Source organism: Entelurus aequoreus, linkage group LG07, assembly GCF_033978785.1.
Source record: "Entelurus aequoreus isolate RoL-2023_Sb linkage group LG07, RoL_Eaeq_v1.1, whole genome shotgun sequence".
Classification (NCBI taxonomy): Eukaryota; Metazoa; Chordata; class Actinopteri; order Syngnathiformes; family Syngnathidae; genus Entelurus; species Entelurus aequoreus.
In genome coordinates, this window is record NC_084737.1 from 68,342,527 (window position 1) to 68,358,325 (window position 15,799).

The window sequence follows — 15,799 nt, forward strand, 5'->3', positions numbered from 1 at the left end:
ATATTTAGATTTAAAGGTGCCCTCTTATGTAACATGTGAAGGCTTAATGATATTCTGACAGTTTCTCAACACAAAATAGCTTGATGAGCGCCAAACGTGAGCTAAGCATCCTCACTTTTTTGTTCCACTTTTGAGAAGACACAATGAAATGGTCGCTTTGCAACATTTTTAGGACGTCCTTCATCACGGCCTCCTCATGTATACATCCAACGAGACACACAAACATGTGTCTTCCCGCTATAGCTGGTCTAAATTCCAGCCTGATGGTTAGATTTAGGACAAAACACCCTAAATACACTACTGCTCAGTGGCCTTGTGGTTAGAGTGTCCGCCCTGAGACTGGAAGGTCGTGAGTTCAAACCCCGGCCGAGTCATACCAAAGACTATAAAAATGGGACCCATTGCCTCCCTGTTTGGCACTCAGCATCAAGGGTTGGAATTGGGGTTAAATCACCAAAATGATTCCCGAGTGCGGCCACTGCTGCTGCTCACTGCTCCCCTCACCTCCCAGGGGGTGAACACAGGGATGGGTCAAATGCAGAGGATAATTGGTAGTATCTTAATCCTGAATCATGACATTTTGGTGCAGACTTTAAAGCAGGGGTGTCCAAACTTTTCCACTGAGGGCCGCACACGGAAAAATTAAAGCATGTGGGGGCCATTTTGATATTTTTCATTTTCAAACCATAACAAAATATATGCATTTTTTATTTATTTTACCTTTAGGAGTCCCGGGGACCATATAGGGTCTCAGTCATTAAAATGTTAAAAACAAGTCAGTTTATTATTTTTTTTAAATTATTTAACGCTTACAGTAAATCTCTATATCAACTTCAAGTTGGTATAAAGTAATACAAATTTAAAAAAATGTTTTATGGCTTTTCTTTCAAAAACAACTTAGTTTTTTTTATAGTAAAACTGAAATATGCAGTATTTAGTAATTAGAGCCCTAAAAGATCAATAATGCAGGACACCATTGATTTTAATTCTTTCATATTTTTGAGTAATCACAGTGAAAAGATAAATAAAAAATCACTAAATATATTTGGGATCCAAAAGGTGCCCCACTCATAAAGTGATACATTTTTATTAGGTTTTTCTTTTACTTTCAACACTTAAGTTACGAGATCAACTTCAGATAGATCTGTCAATTTTATGCTGGAACTATTTTTTTGTTTGTTTTATGTGCTTTTGTCAAAGAAAACTTGGATCTTTTTATATGGCTACTACACAATATATGCAATTTTTACCACATAAAACATTTTAAAGTGAAATATTTGAAGTAATTGGAGCCCTGAAAATAATTCATTACAACATGGATTTTTTTTCATTATTATTTTTTTTTGGAGCAATGTCAAAAAAAGAAAAATAAAGAAAGACAAAAGAAAAAAAAACAGCCTGCATGGCAACTTTTGTGTCAACATTGCAAGTTTTTCTCGTTAGATTTCACCTCATTCCACTTTTTTTTTAATGTTCTTTTTTATTTTTACAATAGTATTTCCAGAATGTGTGGCGGGCCGGTAAACAATTAGCTGCGGGCCGCAAATGGCCCCCGGCCCGTACTTTGGACACCCCTTCTTTAAAGGAAATATCAAATATGTTTGCCAGATGCAGATCGCATTAAATATTTGTTTGCTTACCATGGTATATTGAGTTGAGTTGAGTTTGAGTTTATTTTGTATTATTTATTTATTATTTATTTGGCTTCCTGTGCACTTAAGATGTGACTTTTAGGTTTTACTACTTACGTATAAAATACTACACGATTTAGCTCCATCCTATCTTGCTGATTGTATTGTACCATATGTCCCGGCAAGAAATCTGCGTTCAAAGAACTCCGGTTTATTAGTGATTCCAAGAGCCCAAAAAAAGTCTGCGGGCTATAGAGTGTTTTCTATTCGGGCTCCAGTACCCTGGAATGTCTTTCCGGTAACAGTTAGAGATGCTACCTCAGTAGAAGCATTTAAGTCCCATCTTAAAACTCATTTGTATACTCTAGCCTTTAAATAGACCCCCCTTTTAGACCAGTTGATCTGCCGTTTCTTTTCTGCTCTGCCCCCCACAAATGAAGCGCTAGCTGTCCAAAGTCGGGGTGGACCACTCATCTTTGCATCAGTTGGGGACGTCTCTGCGCTGCTGACTTGTCTCCACTCAAGATGATACCCTGCTGGCCTCACTATGGACTGGACTCTCACACTATTATGTTAGATCCACTATGGACTGGACTCTCACACATACAAGTAAGTAAATATTTGAAACATGTATTTCATTGTGTTTTCTGACCAGTAAGCATGGATACACTAGCAGAATATGGAAGTTCACATTGCATATAAACGGACAGTAAGCAAAGCATGTAGACCAGGGGTGTCAAACGTACGGCCCGAGGGCCGGATCAGGCCCGCGAAGAGGTTTTATCGGGCCCGCGGGATGAGTTTGCTAATTTTTGAATGAAAGAAACAGCTGTTCTAAATGTGTCCACTGGATGTAGCAATAGCAATTCTTTGTATCTTTGTAGATAACGCTACATATGTACAAAATAAACCACATGATGTTAGTACATCAGTCGAGGAAAATGATCAAACTACATAAATAACTTACAATAATTAGATTTTGATATTTAAAAAAAAATCTTAATAGATTGAAAATTAACGCCAATGAGTTGACTGATGAACATTATCACATATTTTATTCAGAAAATATAAATAACGACAAATAAAGTATATATACTGTTAACCGCAAAAAAACAACAACATTATGATTTGTACAATTTCAGAATGTGCTTGTTTTATTTTCAAACAAAGAAAACAATCGTGCCGTGATTTTACCAGTCTGGCCCACTTGGGAGTAGATTTTTCTCCATGTGGGCCCCGATCTAAAATGAGTTTGACACCCCTGATTTAGACAATTACGGCGCGAGGAAGTTCACATTGACGCAAATAATGTTAGTCCACGTTTTTCTTGTCATCACCATTGTTTTAGCAGAAATAGCAACTATTACCTTTTTCCGACAAAGCAGCAGACACCGGCGCCCAAAAATGAGAACAAAAAGTTAAGCCGTTAGTATTCTATTTTGCGTCCTCTTCTACTGATGTTTTCCTAAAGATGCTCATATAATGTTAACCATATCAGCTTTGGAGTAATAATGGACCAGGGCGACAAAAACATGCAATTAAGTGATCAAAATAATATCTTACATGTCTTTACCCACACTGTCTATGCAGGGAAATGGGCTCCAGTTCTGTAAATGACGTCACAACCAGAGGGGGCGGCATATCGAGAATGGCGATGAAAAGGGGGCATTTCAAGTAACAGTAATCTCGCCATTACTCACAAGCTAATTGATATTATGGGACATAACTGTCAGATTCAATTTTCAGGACAAAAAATACATAAGGAGAACTTGTAAGTGAAATTTTGGTCACCTGCAGACTATGTGTCCTTTATTAGTTATCTTTATTTTTGGAATAAAGATAGAAATTCCCCAAATTGGCCATGACAAGAAAAAATGTAAGTCTGCACCGTAAGAATGTTTCTCGTGCCATCTTAAAGTATTACCCTATTTTTCGAACTGTACGGTGCACTTAAAATCCTTTAATTTTCTCAAAAATCGACAGTGCGCCTTACAACCTGGTGCGCCTAATGTACAGATTTATTCCAGATGTGCTTAACCACCTGGAAGCCATTTTATTTGGTGTAATGATAAGTGTGACCGGTAAATGGCAGTCACACAGAAGAGATATGTGCGGACTGCAAGTTGACGCCTGTTCAGTAAATTACCGGGCAAAGCAAGCCCAAAACTTTGATGTTTCATTGAGATTATAGAACATTACACACGGCGCTCAAAAATCGGTCAAAATGTTTTAGCACGGCTTTTGTAAGCTAAGAAGCCGCACCGCTTGATTTATTGTCGGACCGTAGTCAGACGTACTGTGCTTCAACATGCGGGTATTAATATGGAAGGACCCCAAAATGGCAGCTATTAGGAGACATATTATCTACCGTTTTATTTCGCAGTATTATGCAAAACCAACTTTTCTTACCTATTGGTACCTGCTGATGTGTATTTGGGATCTGCACAAAGTCCCGAAAATTTGCGTGCATCGACGCAGTAATCAATACGATCGTTCTTTTTCTCTATTTTCTTGTTGTGGGGCGTTTATCCTCCCCTGTTGCCATTTCTAATATAAAGCATCGTACAGTTCTAAGTTGTATTCGTGAGTAGACTCGCTAGGACAGCGCTACTACAGGTGCAACAAAGATGACGGGAAGAAGACGCTGTCGAAGTGGAGGCACGTAAATAAGACCGCCCACAAAACAAAGGTCAGAAAGCGACTTGAACGCGGTCTGTAAAACATAATCCAATGCAACATTTTGACATTGTAGACCAGGGGTCCCCAAACTACGGCCCGCCAGCGTCCAAAATCCGGCCCAAGTTAAAAAAAAAAAAGATTTTCTTTTTTAAATTATAATTTTTAAAAATCTGTCCTTTCTAATCCATTTTCTACCGCTCGGTGTCTACTAGTCGCTCAGGCAAATCATATTGTCTTAAAATGCATTTTCCCATCGATAACGTAAAATCATTGGGCTTGGAATATATATATATATATATATATATATATATATATATATATATATATATATATATATATATATATATATATATACATATATATATATGCATATATATATATATATATATATACGCATATATATGTATATATACACATATATACTGTATATATACACATATATATATATATATATATATACATATATACATACATATATATATGTATATATATACATGTATATATATACATGTATATATATACACATGTGTATACATATATACACATATATATATATACACATAAATATATATACACATATATATATATATATATATATATATATATATATATATACATATACATATATACATACATATATACATGTATATACATGTGTGTATATATATATATACACATAAATATATATACACATATATATATATATACATATACATATATACATACATATATACATGTATATACATGTGTGTGTATATATATATATATATATATATATATATATATATATATATATATATATATATATATATATATATATATATATATATATATACAGCCCAGCCCCCGGCCCAATTTTTTTAGTCAAAAAGTTTGGGGACCCCTGTTGTAGACCAAAAGCAAGTGTTTTAAATGTAGAAAAAAAATCATAATATGACCCTTTATAATATGGAGCACATTTTGTAGGAAAACAGACCTGAATAGACTCGCTCATCGGCAGTGCGTCTTATATTCAGGTGCACCCTATTGTCTGAAAAATACGGTACTTACAGAATCATGAGCTATCCAATAAGTTAACAATATAAATACGGTGTTCAATCACTTGCTTTCAGGCGTGCTGTCATTAATGAAGACATTTTAATGTCGGCTAAATAATAGCTCCTATCTGGCTTTCCATTCATCAAGTCAGACAGCTGTCATATATCTGATTTAACCTCTGAGGCTATAAAATTATATTTCAAATAAAGCAATGATTGAGCGAGTGCTGCCCGCTTTCCTTGGAGACCAGAAACAGGGACGGCGGATACCGCACGGAAAGAAGCCAATCCAAGTGACAACAGCGGACAGATTCACAAAGCGATATACACAGCTAAACATACATTTTTGCCAAACAGGCCGGTGGCGAGACTTCAGCGATCAGACCGGCACGTTTGGCAGCGCTTAAAACCTCTCCCGCTGACTGCAGACGCTGTTGATGTGCGTTGAGTCGCCGGGAAACTGTGTCGCCCAGATGGATTTCATTATTGATTAATCTGTGGAGTGTATGTCTTATTAATTGGGCAAAAATGTCAGCAAATAAACAGAAACAGCTCATCCTAGAACTCAAAGTGACATATTCTCAAATTGCTATGGCAAACGACAGTCAAAATTCGTAGATAACGAGTCTTTTGCTATTAAACCTGTGGTCAACAACAAAGTTATTTTCTTTTATAATTGGATGGAGTGTGAAATCCCTCATACACTATATTGCCAAAAGTATTTGGCCACCTGCCTTGACTCACATATGAACTTGAAATGCCATCCCATTCCTAACCCATAGGGTTCAATATGATGTCGGTCCACCTTTTGCAGCTATTACAGCTTCAACTCTTCTGGGAAGGCTGTCCACAAGGTTGCGGAGTGTGTTTATAGGGATTTTCGACCATTCTTCCAAAAGCGCATTGGTGAGGTCACACACTGATGTTGGTCGAGAAGGCCTGGCTCTCAGTCTCCGTTCTAATTCATCCCAAAGGTGTTCTATCTGGTTCAGGTCAGGACTCTGTGCAGGCCAGTCAAGTTACTCCACACCAGACTCTGTCATCCATGTCTTTATGGACCTTGCTTTGTGCACTGGTGCACAGTCATGTTGGAAGAGGAAGGGGCCCGCTCCAGACTGTTCCCACATGGTTGGGAGCATGGAATTGTCCAAAATGTTTTGTTATCCTGGAGCATTCAAAGTTCCTTTCACTGGAACTAAGGGGCCAAGCCCAACTCCTGAAAAACAACCACACACCATAATTCCTCCTCCACCAATGCAGTCCGAAAGGTACTGTTCTCCTGGTAACCTCCAAACCCAGACTCGTCCATCAGATTGCCAGATGGAAAAGCGGGATTTATGATGTATGGCTTAGATGTAGCTGCATGAAAACCCATTCCATGAAGCTCTCTGCGTACTGTACGTGGGCTAATTGGAAGGTCACATTAAGTTTGGAGTTTTGTAGCAACTGACTGTTCAGAAAGTCGGCGACCTCTTTGCACTATGCACTTCAGCATCCGCTGACCCCTCTCTGTCAGTTTACGTGGCCTACCACTGGCTGAGTTGCTGTTGTTCCTAAACTCTTCCATTTTCTTATAATAAAACCGACAGTTGACTTTGGAATATTTAGGAGTGAGGACATTTTATGACTGGATTTGTTGCACAGGTGGCATCCTATGACAGTTCCACGCTGGAAATCACTGAGCTCCTGAGAGCGGCCCATTCCTTCATAAATGTTTGTAGAAACAGTCTCCATGCCTAAGTGCTTGAATTTATACACCTTGGCCAGGCCAAGTGATTAGGAGACCTGATTATGATCATTTGGATGGGTGGCCAAATACTTTTGGCAATCTAGTGTATGTTATTCATACTCGCCAACCCTCCCGTTTTTAGCGGGTATTCAGCGCCTCTCCCGACAACCTCCCGGCAGATATTTTCTCCCGACAAACTCCCGGTATTCAGCCGGAGCTGGAGGCCACGCCCCCTCCAGCTCAATGCGGACCTGAGACTGAGTGGGGACAGCCTTTTCTCACGTACGCTTTCCCACAATATAAACAGCTTGCCTGCCCAATGACGTCATAGAACAGACTTCTCCATTGAACACGGTGGCCGAAATGATATACTCATCATGAACGGAGAAGTTAAACAAGACAATACTGCCATCTAATGTATAGCCACCGGAACACTGAAATTCAAGTATTTTTTTTATTTTTTCTATGTAAATAAAATAAATATATATATATATATATATATATATATATATATATATATATATATATATATATATATATATATATATATATATATATATATATATATATATATATATATATATATATATATATATATATATCTAGAATTCCCTGAAAGTCAAGTATTTCATACATATACATATATATACTGTATATATATATATATATATATATATATATATATATATATATATATATATATATATATATATATATATATATATATATATATATATATATATATATATATATATATATATATATATATATATATATATACATATATATATACAGTGTTGGGTTGGTTACTGAAAACCAGTAACTAGCTATAGTTACTAGTTACTTCATTTCAAAAGTAACTCAGTTACTAACTCAGTTACTTACACCAAAAAGTAATGAGTTACTTTGAAAAGTAACTATTTAGTTACTTCTTTTTTTTTTAAAGCTCCCATTAATGCCCTTTAGCCTTCATTTCAGTACTGTTATTGCACTGCAGAATAATACAATGTGTTGATCAACTTGACATGCATTTGCATCACTGAACTCTGCTAAGCAATGTGGTCTACATACAACACACAAAGACAAAGATATGTTACAAAGGCCAATTTGTTTCTGGCCAGAACAAATTGACAGAACTATTTTAAATAGCTTCAACATAACATACATAAGTAACAAACAGCATAATAACAACATAGCTGTAAACCAAATAAGTACTTTAACTTTATTTTTAGATACACAAAGCCTAACCAGGCATTTTTTCCTCAAAGAAAGCTGAACACTCTACACATTTCCCCAGTTTTAGTTTAGAGATAAAGAAAGATTGGCCTGGCCCACTAGGATCCCTCTTTATGTTTGTGAACTTTATAGTCTATACATTTAGAGTGATGTGATAGTCAAACACTCTAGAAGTCTAGGATGAAAGAGTATATAAGAGAATTGACAGCAACGTTCCCTCTAAGGTGCGCGCCTGTGCAATTGCGCACTGCTCAATCGTCCTCTGCGCACGGCAAATCTATGCCACGCACAAAATCAAATAAAAAAATAAGCGCATAACAATTTTCAACACGACACGGACACGACAGAGAAAACAGTTTTTGTCATCATTGTTCAAATATTGTAACGTCTGTCGAGACGCTTTGAGGACATGAATTCCATCGATCACTTTACTGAGCAAAACTCTTTATTGTCGGCCATAAACACATCACCAAAACATTAGTAAAAAAAATGATATCTAGCAAAACTGGTCATTTTCTGCAGTACAAACCAGACCAAAACCAACTTCGTTATATCAACAGCAGCCGCTCGCTCTTTCTCACTTGCGCCAACACATGCACATATGGCACTTAGCCAGTGATGCGTTTACAGCCACACAAAAAGTCGGACAACTCCAACACCACACATAAAGTGTTTTTCCAGGTCCTTACACTATGATTTACCAATCAAATGTGTGCTTATTCTAGTGTCATTTATTAGGAATCTTAATTTATAAATATTAATCATGAAATGCTATTAGTATATTAAATAAATACTCATAAAAATATATTTTTTACAAACAGGAAGTTGCAGGAATGTACACATGATCCCCTGCTTACATCTCATTGTGAAACATGTGAATGTTTTAATGGGAACTAAATGCAATGTCTGAAAGGGGTACAAATTATTTCCAAAGCAGGACCTCCACCCAGACAAACAATACAAGTACACAGTTCATGAAAAACAATATTTGTTGTTATTGTCATTGTAAGTGGGCCTAAACACTTCTATTAGAAAAGGAAATGACTGCTGTCATTTGATTATAATAATAAGAGAATGTTGTATGTCTATATGTGTTGGCCCTGCGATGAGGTGGGGACTTGTCCAGGGTGTACACCGCCTTCCGCCAGAATGCAGCTGAGATAGGCTCCAGCGACCCCGAAAGGGACAAGCGGTATAAAATGGATGGATGGATGGAGATGTAAGTTGTTATTTAGTCAGGTTTGGGACAGGTGTGCTGCTGGTGTAGCCACAGTGTGCACGTCTGATGTTGCTCACATGGGCTCCACTCAATGCTCACGGACTTTTTGCGTTTGCTCACACATGAACAATTAGAGGGAACATTGATTGACAGAGTGTGTACCTTCAGTGCTCAATGATGAACAGAGGCAGAGTTAATCCTTAAGTGGTGGAGGGAAAGTGGCATCGGAGTCTCTGTCTCTCTTTACTAGCTACGTCGAAGCATGTTGCTTATGTAGCTTGTTGCAGCACTCAGCAGATTTGAATTGCTGTTTTGGGCAGTAGATGGGATATTTGATCCAAAGCACAATTTACATTTAACTAAAATGTTATTTTCTTTGTGCTCGACAAAAGAAAAGTAGTGAAAATATCTCGACTGCAGCTCCGCCATGATCAGACACGCCCCCCTCCTCTCTCTCCCCCCACACTCAGACACACACACAGAGCGCACGTCTCTTTTCTCCGGTTTGTGACACAAGAAGAATCAGAACTACGACACTAACACACTTTATACTACATTAAAAGTCATGTAAAATAACACAGTAACGCATCATGTAGTAACGGTAACTGAGTTACTGAAAAATTAAAAATAACGCGTTAGATTACTAGTTACCGCCGAAACTAACGCGTTAGTCCCAACACTGTATATATATATATATATATATATATATATATATGAAATACTCGAGAGTTGGTGAATTCTAGCTGTAAATAACCACTACCCCCCCCCCCCCCCCCAACCCCACCCCCGACCAAGCCCCCCCACCCCCTACCCCCCACCTCCCGATATTGGAGGTCTCAAGGTTGGCAAGTATGATGTTATTTAATGCGTTGACCGGCTATAATAGTGGCAGCAGTACATTAAAGGCCTACTGAAACCCACTACTACCGACCACGCAGTCTGATAGTTTATATATCAATGATGAAATCTTAACATTATAACACATGCCAATACGGCCGGGTTAACTTATAAAGTGACATTTTAAATTTGCCGCTAAACTTCCGGTTCGAAACGCCTCTGAGGATGACGTATGCGCGTGACGTAGACCGGCGAACACGGGTATGCCTTCCACATTGAAGCCAATACGAAAAAGCTCTGTTTTCATTTCAAAATTCCACAGTATTCTGGACATCTGTGTTCGTGAATCTGTTTCAATCATGTTCATTGCATTATGGAGAAGGAAGCTGAACAAGCAAAGAAGAAAGTTGTCGGTGCGAAATTGACGTATTTTTCGAACGTAGTCAGCAACAACAGTACACAGCCTGCGCTTCTTTGTTTACATTCCCGAAAGATGCAGTCAAGATGGAAGAACTCGGATAACAGAGACTCTAACCAGGAGGAATTTTGACCTCGATACCCAGACGCCTGTAGAGAACTGGGACAACACAGACTCTTACCAGGATTACTTTGATTTGGATGACAAAGACGCAGACGTGCTACTGTGAGTATGCAGCTTTGGCTTCTAAACATTTGATCGCTTGACCGTATGTGCGCAACTTTTTTTTGCGTATGTACGTAACTTTTTTAAAATATATAAGCTTTATGAACCTTGGGTTAGGTGAACGGTCTTTTGGGCTGAGTGATTGTGTGTGTTGATCAGGTGTTTGAATTGTATTGGCGTGTTCTATGGAGCTAGGAGCTAGCATAGGAGCTAGGAGCTAGCATAACACGTACCGTACCGTACGTGCGCATCACGTACGTAACTTTTTAAAAATATATAAGCTTTATGAACCTTGGGTTAGGTGAACGGTCTTTTGGGCTGAGTGATTGTGTGTGTTGATCAGGTGTTTGGATTGTATTGGCGTGTTCTATGGAGCTAGGAGCTAGCAGAGGAGCTAGGAGCTAGCATAACAAACACGCAGGTGTTTTTATGCAGGATTAATTTGTGGCATGTTAAATATAAGCCTGGTTGTGTTGTGGCTAATAGAGTATATATATGTCTTGTGTTTATTTACTGTTGTAGTCATTCCCAGCTGAATATCAGGTCACCCCCGGCTCTCACAGCATCTTCCCTATCTGAATAGCTTCAACTCCCCACTAGTCCTTCACTTGCACTTTACTCATCCACAAATCTTTCATCCTCGCTCAAATTAATGGGGAAATTGTCGCTTTCTCGGTCCGAATCTCTCTCACTTCATGCGGCCATCATTGTAAACAATAGGGAACTCTGCGTATATGTTCAACTGACTACGTCACGCTACTTCCGGTAGGGGCAAGCCTTTTTTTATCAGATACCAAAAGTTGCAATCTTTATCGTCGTTGTTCTATACTAAATCCTTTCAGCAAAAATATGGCAATATCGCGAAATGATCAAGTATGACATAGAATAGATCTGCTATCCCCGTTTAAATAAAAAAAATTCATTTCAGTAGGCCTTGAAAGGCGTTGTGTATAACTACATGATTTGTCAAGCGTGGAAGGCAGAAGTGTAAAAGTAAGTAGGAAATTGTACTAAATTTTAAGTACTGAGTAACAGTATGCTTAAAGTAACAGGGTGGTCACCCGATGAATACATTACATTTTGCAATACGCTTTTATTGCAAGCCACAGTGACACAGTGGTACTTCAACTTAAGAGGCTTTTTTAGAGATAAGAGCTGTCTCTCAGGCTAATTATTACACTTAAGGTTGCAAGCGAAAACTTTAGTTCCGAACATCCTCGCCATTAGTTGACGTAGCAAATGTAATAATAATAATAATGGATCAGATTTATATAGCGAAAGTGAGTGTGAAGGACAGTGCTGAGAAAATGTGGATGATATTCGTTGAATTAAAAAAATATATCATCAAAAACATGACCAAGCGCGGCGCCAACTTGACGAAGCAATTTGAGCGTCTCGCTGCCCGTCTGCACCATATTGAAGCAGAATACGTTCAATGCCAGCCAATAATGTCGAAATAATATCCAAACGGCGGACATTTACCCATGAAAATATGGAAAAGCTGCCGATGATGTGTTTGACATAGAAGCAGCTGGAAGGACATACCGTTGTATACCGTAGTTGTTTGTAGTACATTTTATTGCAGCGATTCTCAAACTGTGGTACACGGGCTCTATCTAGTGATACGCTAAATATTTGATTCATTATTTAAGTACAGTTTTTTGTTTCCTATATTCAAACCCAGTGTTAGTGTTCAAACTGTGTGTAATGTTACAGTGGTCAAAATATCAAAATAAAACATCTGCCTTGTTTTTAATGAATACTTAGGCCCACTATGCCAGTGGTTCTCAACCTTTTTTCAGTGATGTACCCCCTGTGAACATTTTTTTAATTCAATTACCCCCTAATCAGAGCAAAGCATTTTTGGTTGAAAAAAAGAGATAAAGAAGTAAAATACAGCACTACGTCATCAGTGTCTGATTTATTAAATTGTATAACAGTGCAAAATATTGCTCATTTGTAGTGGGCTTTCTTGAACTATTTGGAAAAAAAGATATAAAAATAACTAAAAACTTGTTGAAAAATAAACAAGTGATTCAATTATAAATACAGATTTCTACACATAGAAGTAATCATCAACTTAAAGTGCCCTCTTTGGGGATTGTAATAGAGATCTTTCTGGATTCATGAACTTAATTCTAAACATTTCTTCACAAAAAAAGAAATCTTTAAGATCAGTATTTATGGAACATGTCCACAAAAAATCTAGCTGTCAACACTGAATATTATTGCATTGTTGCATTATACTGAATGGAATAGCCTACTTGATTTGATGTTCAGTTTATGAACTTACATTCATATTTTGTTGAAGTATTATTCAATAAATATATTTATAAAGGATTTTTGAATTGTTGCTATTTTTAGAATATTTTAAAAAAATCTCACGTACCCCTTGGCATACCTTCAAGTACCCCCAGGGATACGCGTACCCGCATTTGAGAACCACTGCACTATGCCACTGTATTTCTATGGTGTTTTCTGTTCTGTTGTTATATTTTTCATACAATATTTCTAATCTAAAAGTTTGTTTTTCTTTTTTAAATGGTGGTGTTTTGGCAGTGCCAAACACCAATTAATTGATTTCAATTAATTGAAGACAAGTGTTTCGAGTTAAAAGCTAAGAGTTAAGTTGTGGTACGACTGTTTTTTATTACAAACATATACAAATATTAGGCTTACCCATCGAAAGAACTATCTTTTATTTTTGGTCAAATACTCTTTGTACAAACAACTTTTACACAAAAGCTTGGCTATGATATGGTAACGGTATGGTAATGATTTTATGATAAAGGGCTTGAAATGTAATGCATCATGTAAAAATAACACATAATAACATTATCTGCTTTTGAATGTTCTTGTTCCACTGAAATATACGTCAGTGGGAAATCACAGGCCAAAAACATAGAGTAACTAGGAAACGTATTTGGTAAAAACCCACATTTCCCTGCATTTGGTTAAAATGAACATACTTACTGAACGTTGTGTCAATTAGTGGCACTAGCTGAATGGGTGCTAATGCGTGGGACTCCTGGAATTTGTACATTTTCACCAGAATAATTTGGTGAGTTGTATTAAAGCTCCCAAAAGGCAATATAGTTGTTGAAGTAATAATAATACTAAGAAACAAAGCAATTCCAAGAAGGTTTTTGCACGTCCACACTTGGGTTTCTATATTGGTATGATTAATTTTAAGACAACAAAAAAGGCGAATAAGAACACTTTTGATCATAATAAAGTAGTACTTTGGCAGCAAAATAATGTCGAAACATTAACAAAACAAGTTTTGGGAAAGGTTAACCTTGGGAAAGCTTATAATAATGATGGTGATCTGAATAAAATACATCAAAATGAATGATATTCTTTCCACTGACTCAATATTGGAATTTGAAGGCATTATTAAATGCTGATAATTGTGGAATAATTGTGGGTAGAGATGTCCAATAATATCGGCCTGCCGATATTATCGACCGATAAATGCTTTAAAATGTAATATCGGAAATTATCGGTATCGTTTTTTTATTATCGGTATCGTTTATTTTATTTTTTTAAATTTTTTTTTTATTAAATCAACATAAAAAACACAAGATACACTTACAATTAGTGCAACAACCCAAAAAACCTCCCTCCCCCATTTACACTCATTCACACTCATTCACACATAAGGGTTGTTTCTTTCTGTTATTAATATTCTGGTTCCTACATTATATATCAATATATATCAATACAGTCTGCAAGGGATACAGTCCGTAAGCACACATGATTGTGCGTGCTGCTGGTCCACTAATAGTACTAACCTTTAACAGTTAATTTTACTCATTTTCATTAATTACTAGTTTCTATGCAACTGTTTTTATAATGTTTTACTTTCTTTTTTATTCAAGATTTTTTTTTAAATGTATTTATCTTATTTTATTTAATTCGTTTTTTTTTAAAAAGGACCTTATCTTCACCATGCCTGGTTGTCCAAATTAGGCTTAATAATGTGTTAATTCCATGACTATATATATCTGTATCGGTTGATATCGGTATCGGTAATTAAGAGTTGGACAATATCGGAATATCGGATATCGGAAAAAAAGCCATTATCGGACATCCCTAATTGTGAGTCACCATTGCGAAAACGACACCGCTTAATTTTCCAATATCTTTTTGAATAATGAAACATAATAATGGAAAATCCCGGTAATACCCCTTTGTTTGTGGCCTATTATGTACATAAGTAATGTTAAAAAAACAAACAAACACATGACCTAGTAATTATTTGTATCATTTTATGTCAATTCTGAAGGTGTATCCTCCTGGACTTTTATTTTTGTTCAATTTCTTTTGTTAGAATTTTAAAGAAAAAAAAAAAAGCCTGCAAAATATATGCTGATTATGAGAACGCGCACAATACTGGGAGGAGTGACGTGAAGTGAAGTGAGTTATATTTATATAGCGCTTTTTCTCTAGTGACTCAAAGCGCTTTACATAATGAAACCCAATATCTAAGTTACATTTAAACCAGGTGGGTAAAGTGTCTTGCCCAAGGACACAACGGCAGTGACTGGGATGGCGGAAGCGGGGATCGAACCTGGAACCCTCAAGTTGCTGGCACGGCCACTCTACCAACCGAGCTATACCGCTCGGAGATGCAAGTATAATCATTTAGCGCTCGCCATGGGATTTATCAAGACTAAAACTGTTGTGCGACTGTTGTTTTGGGCCTACATTTTGCACGTTTGAAATGTGAGTGCAAACTGGCACATCCATCCATTTTCTACCGCTTGTCCCGTTTGAGGGGACAAG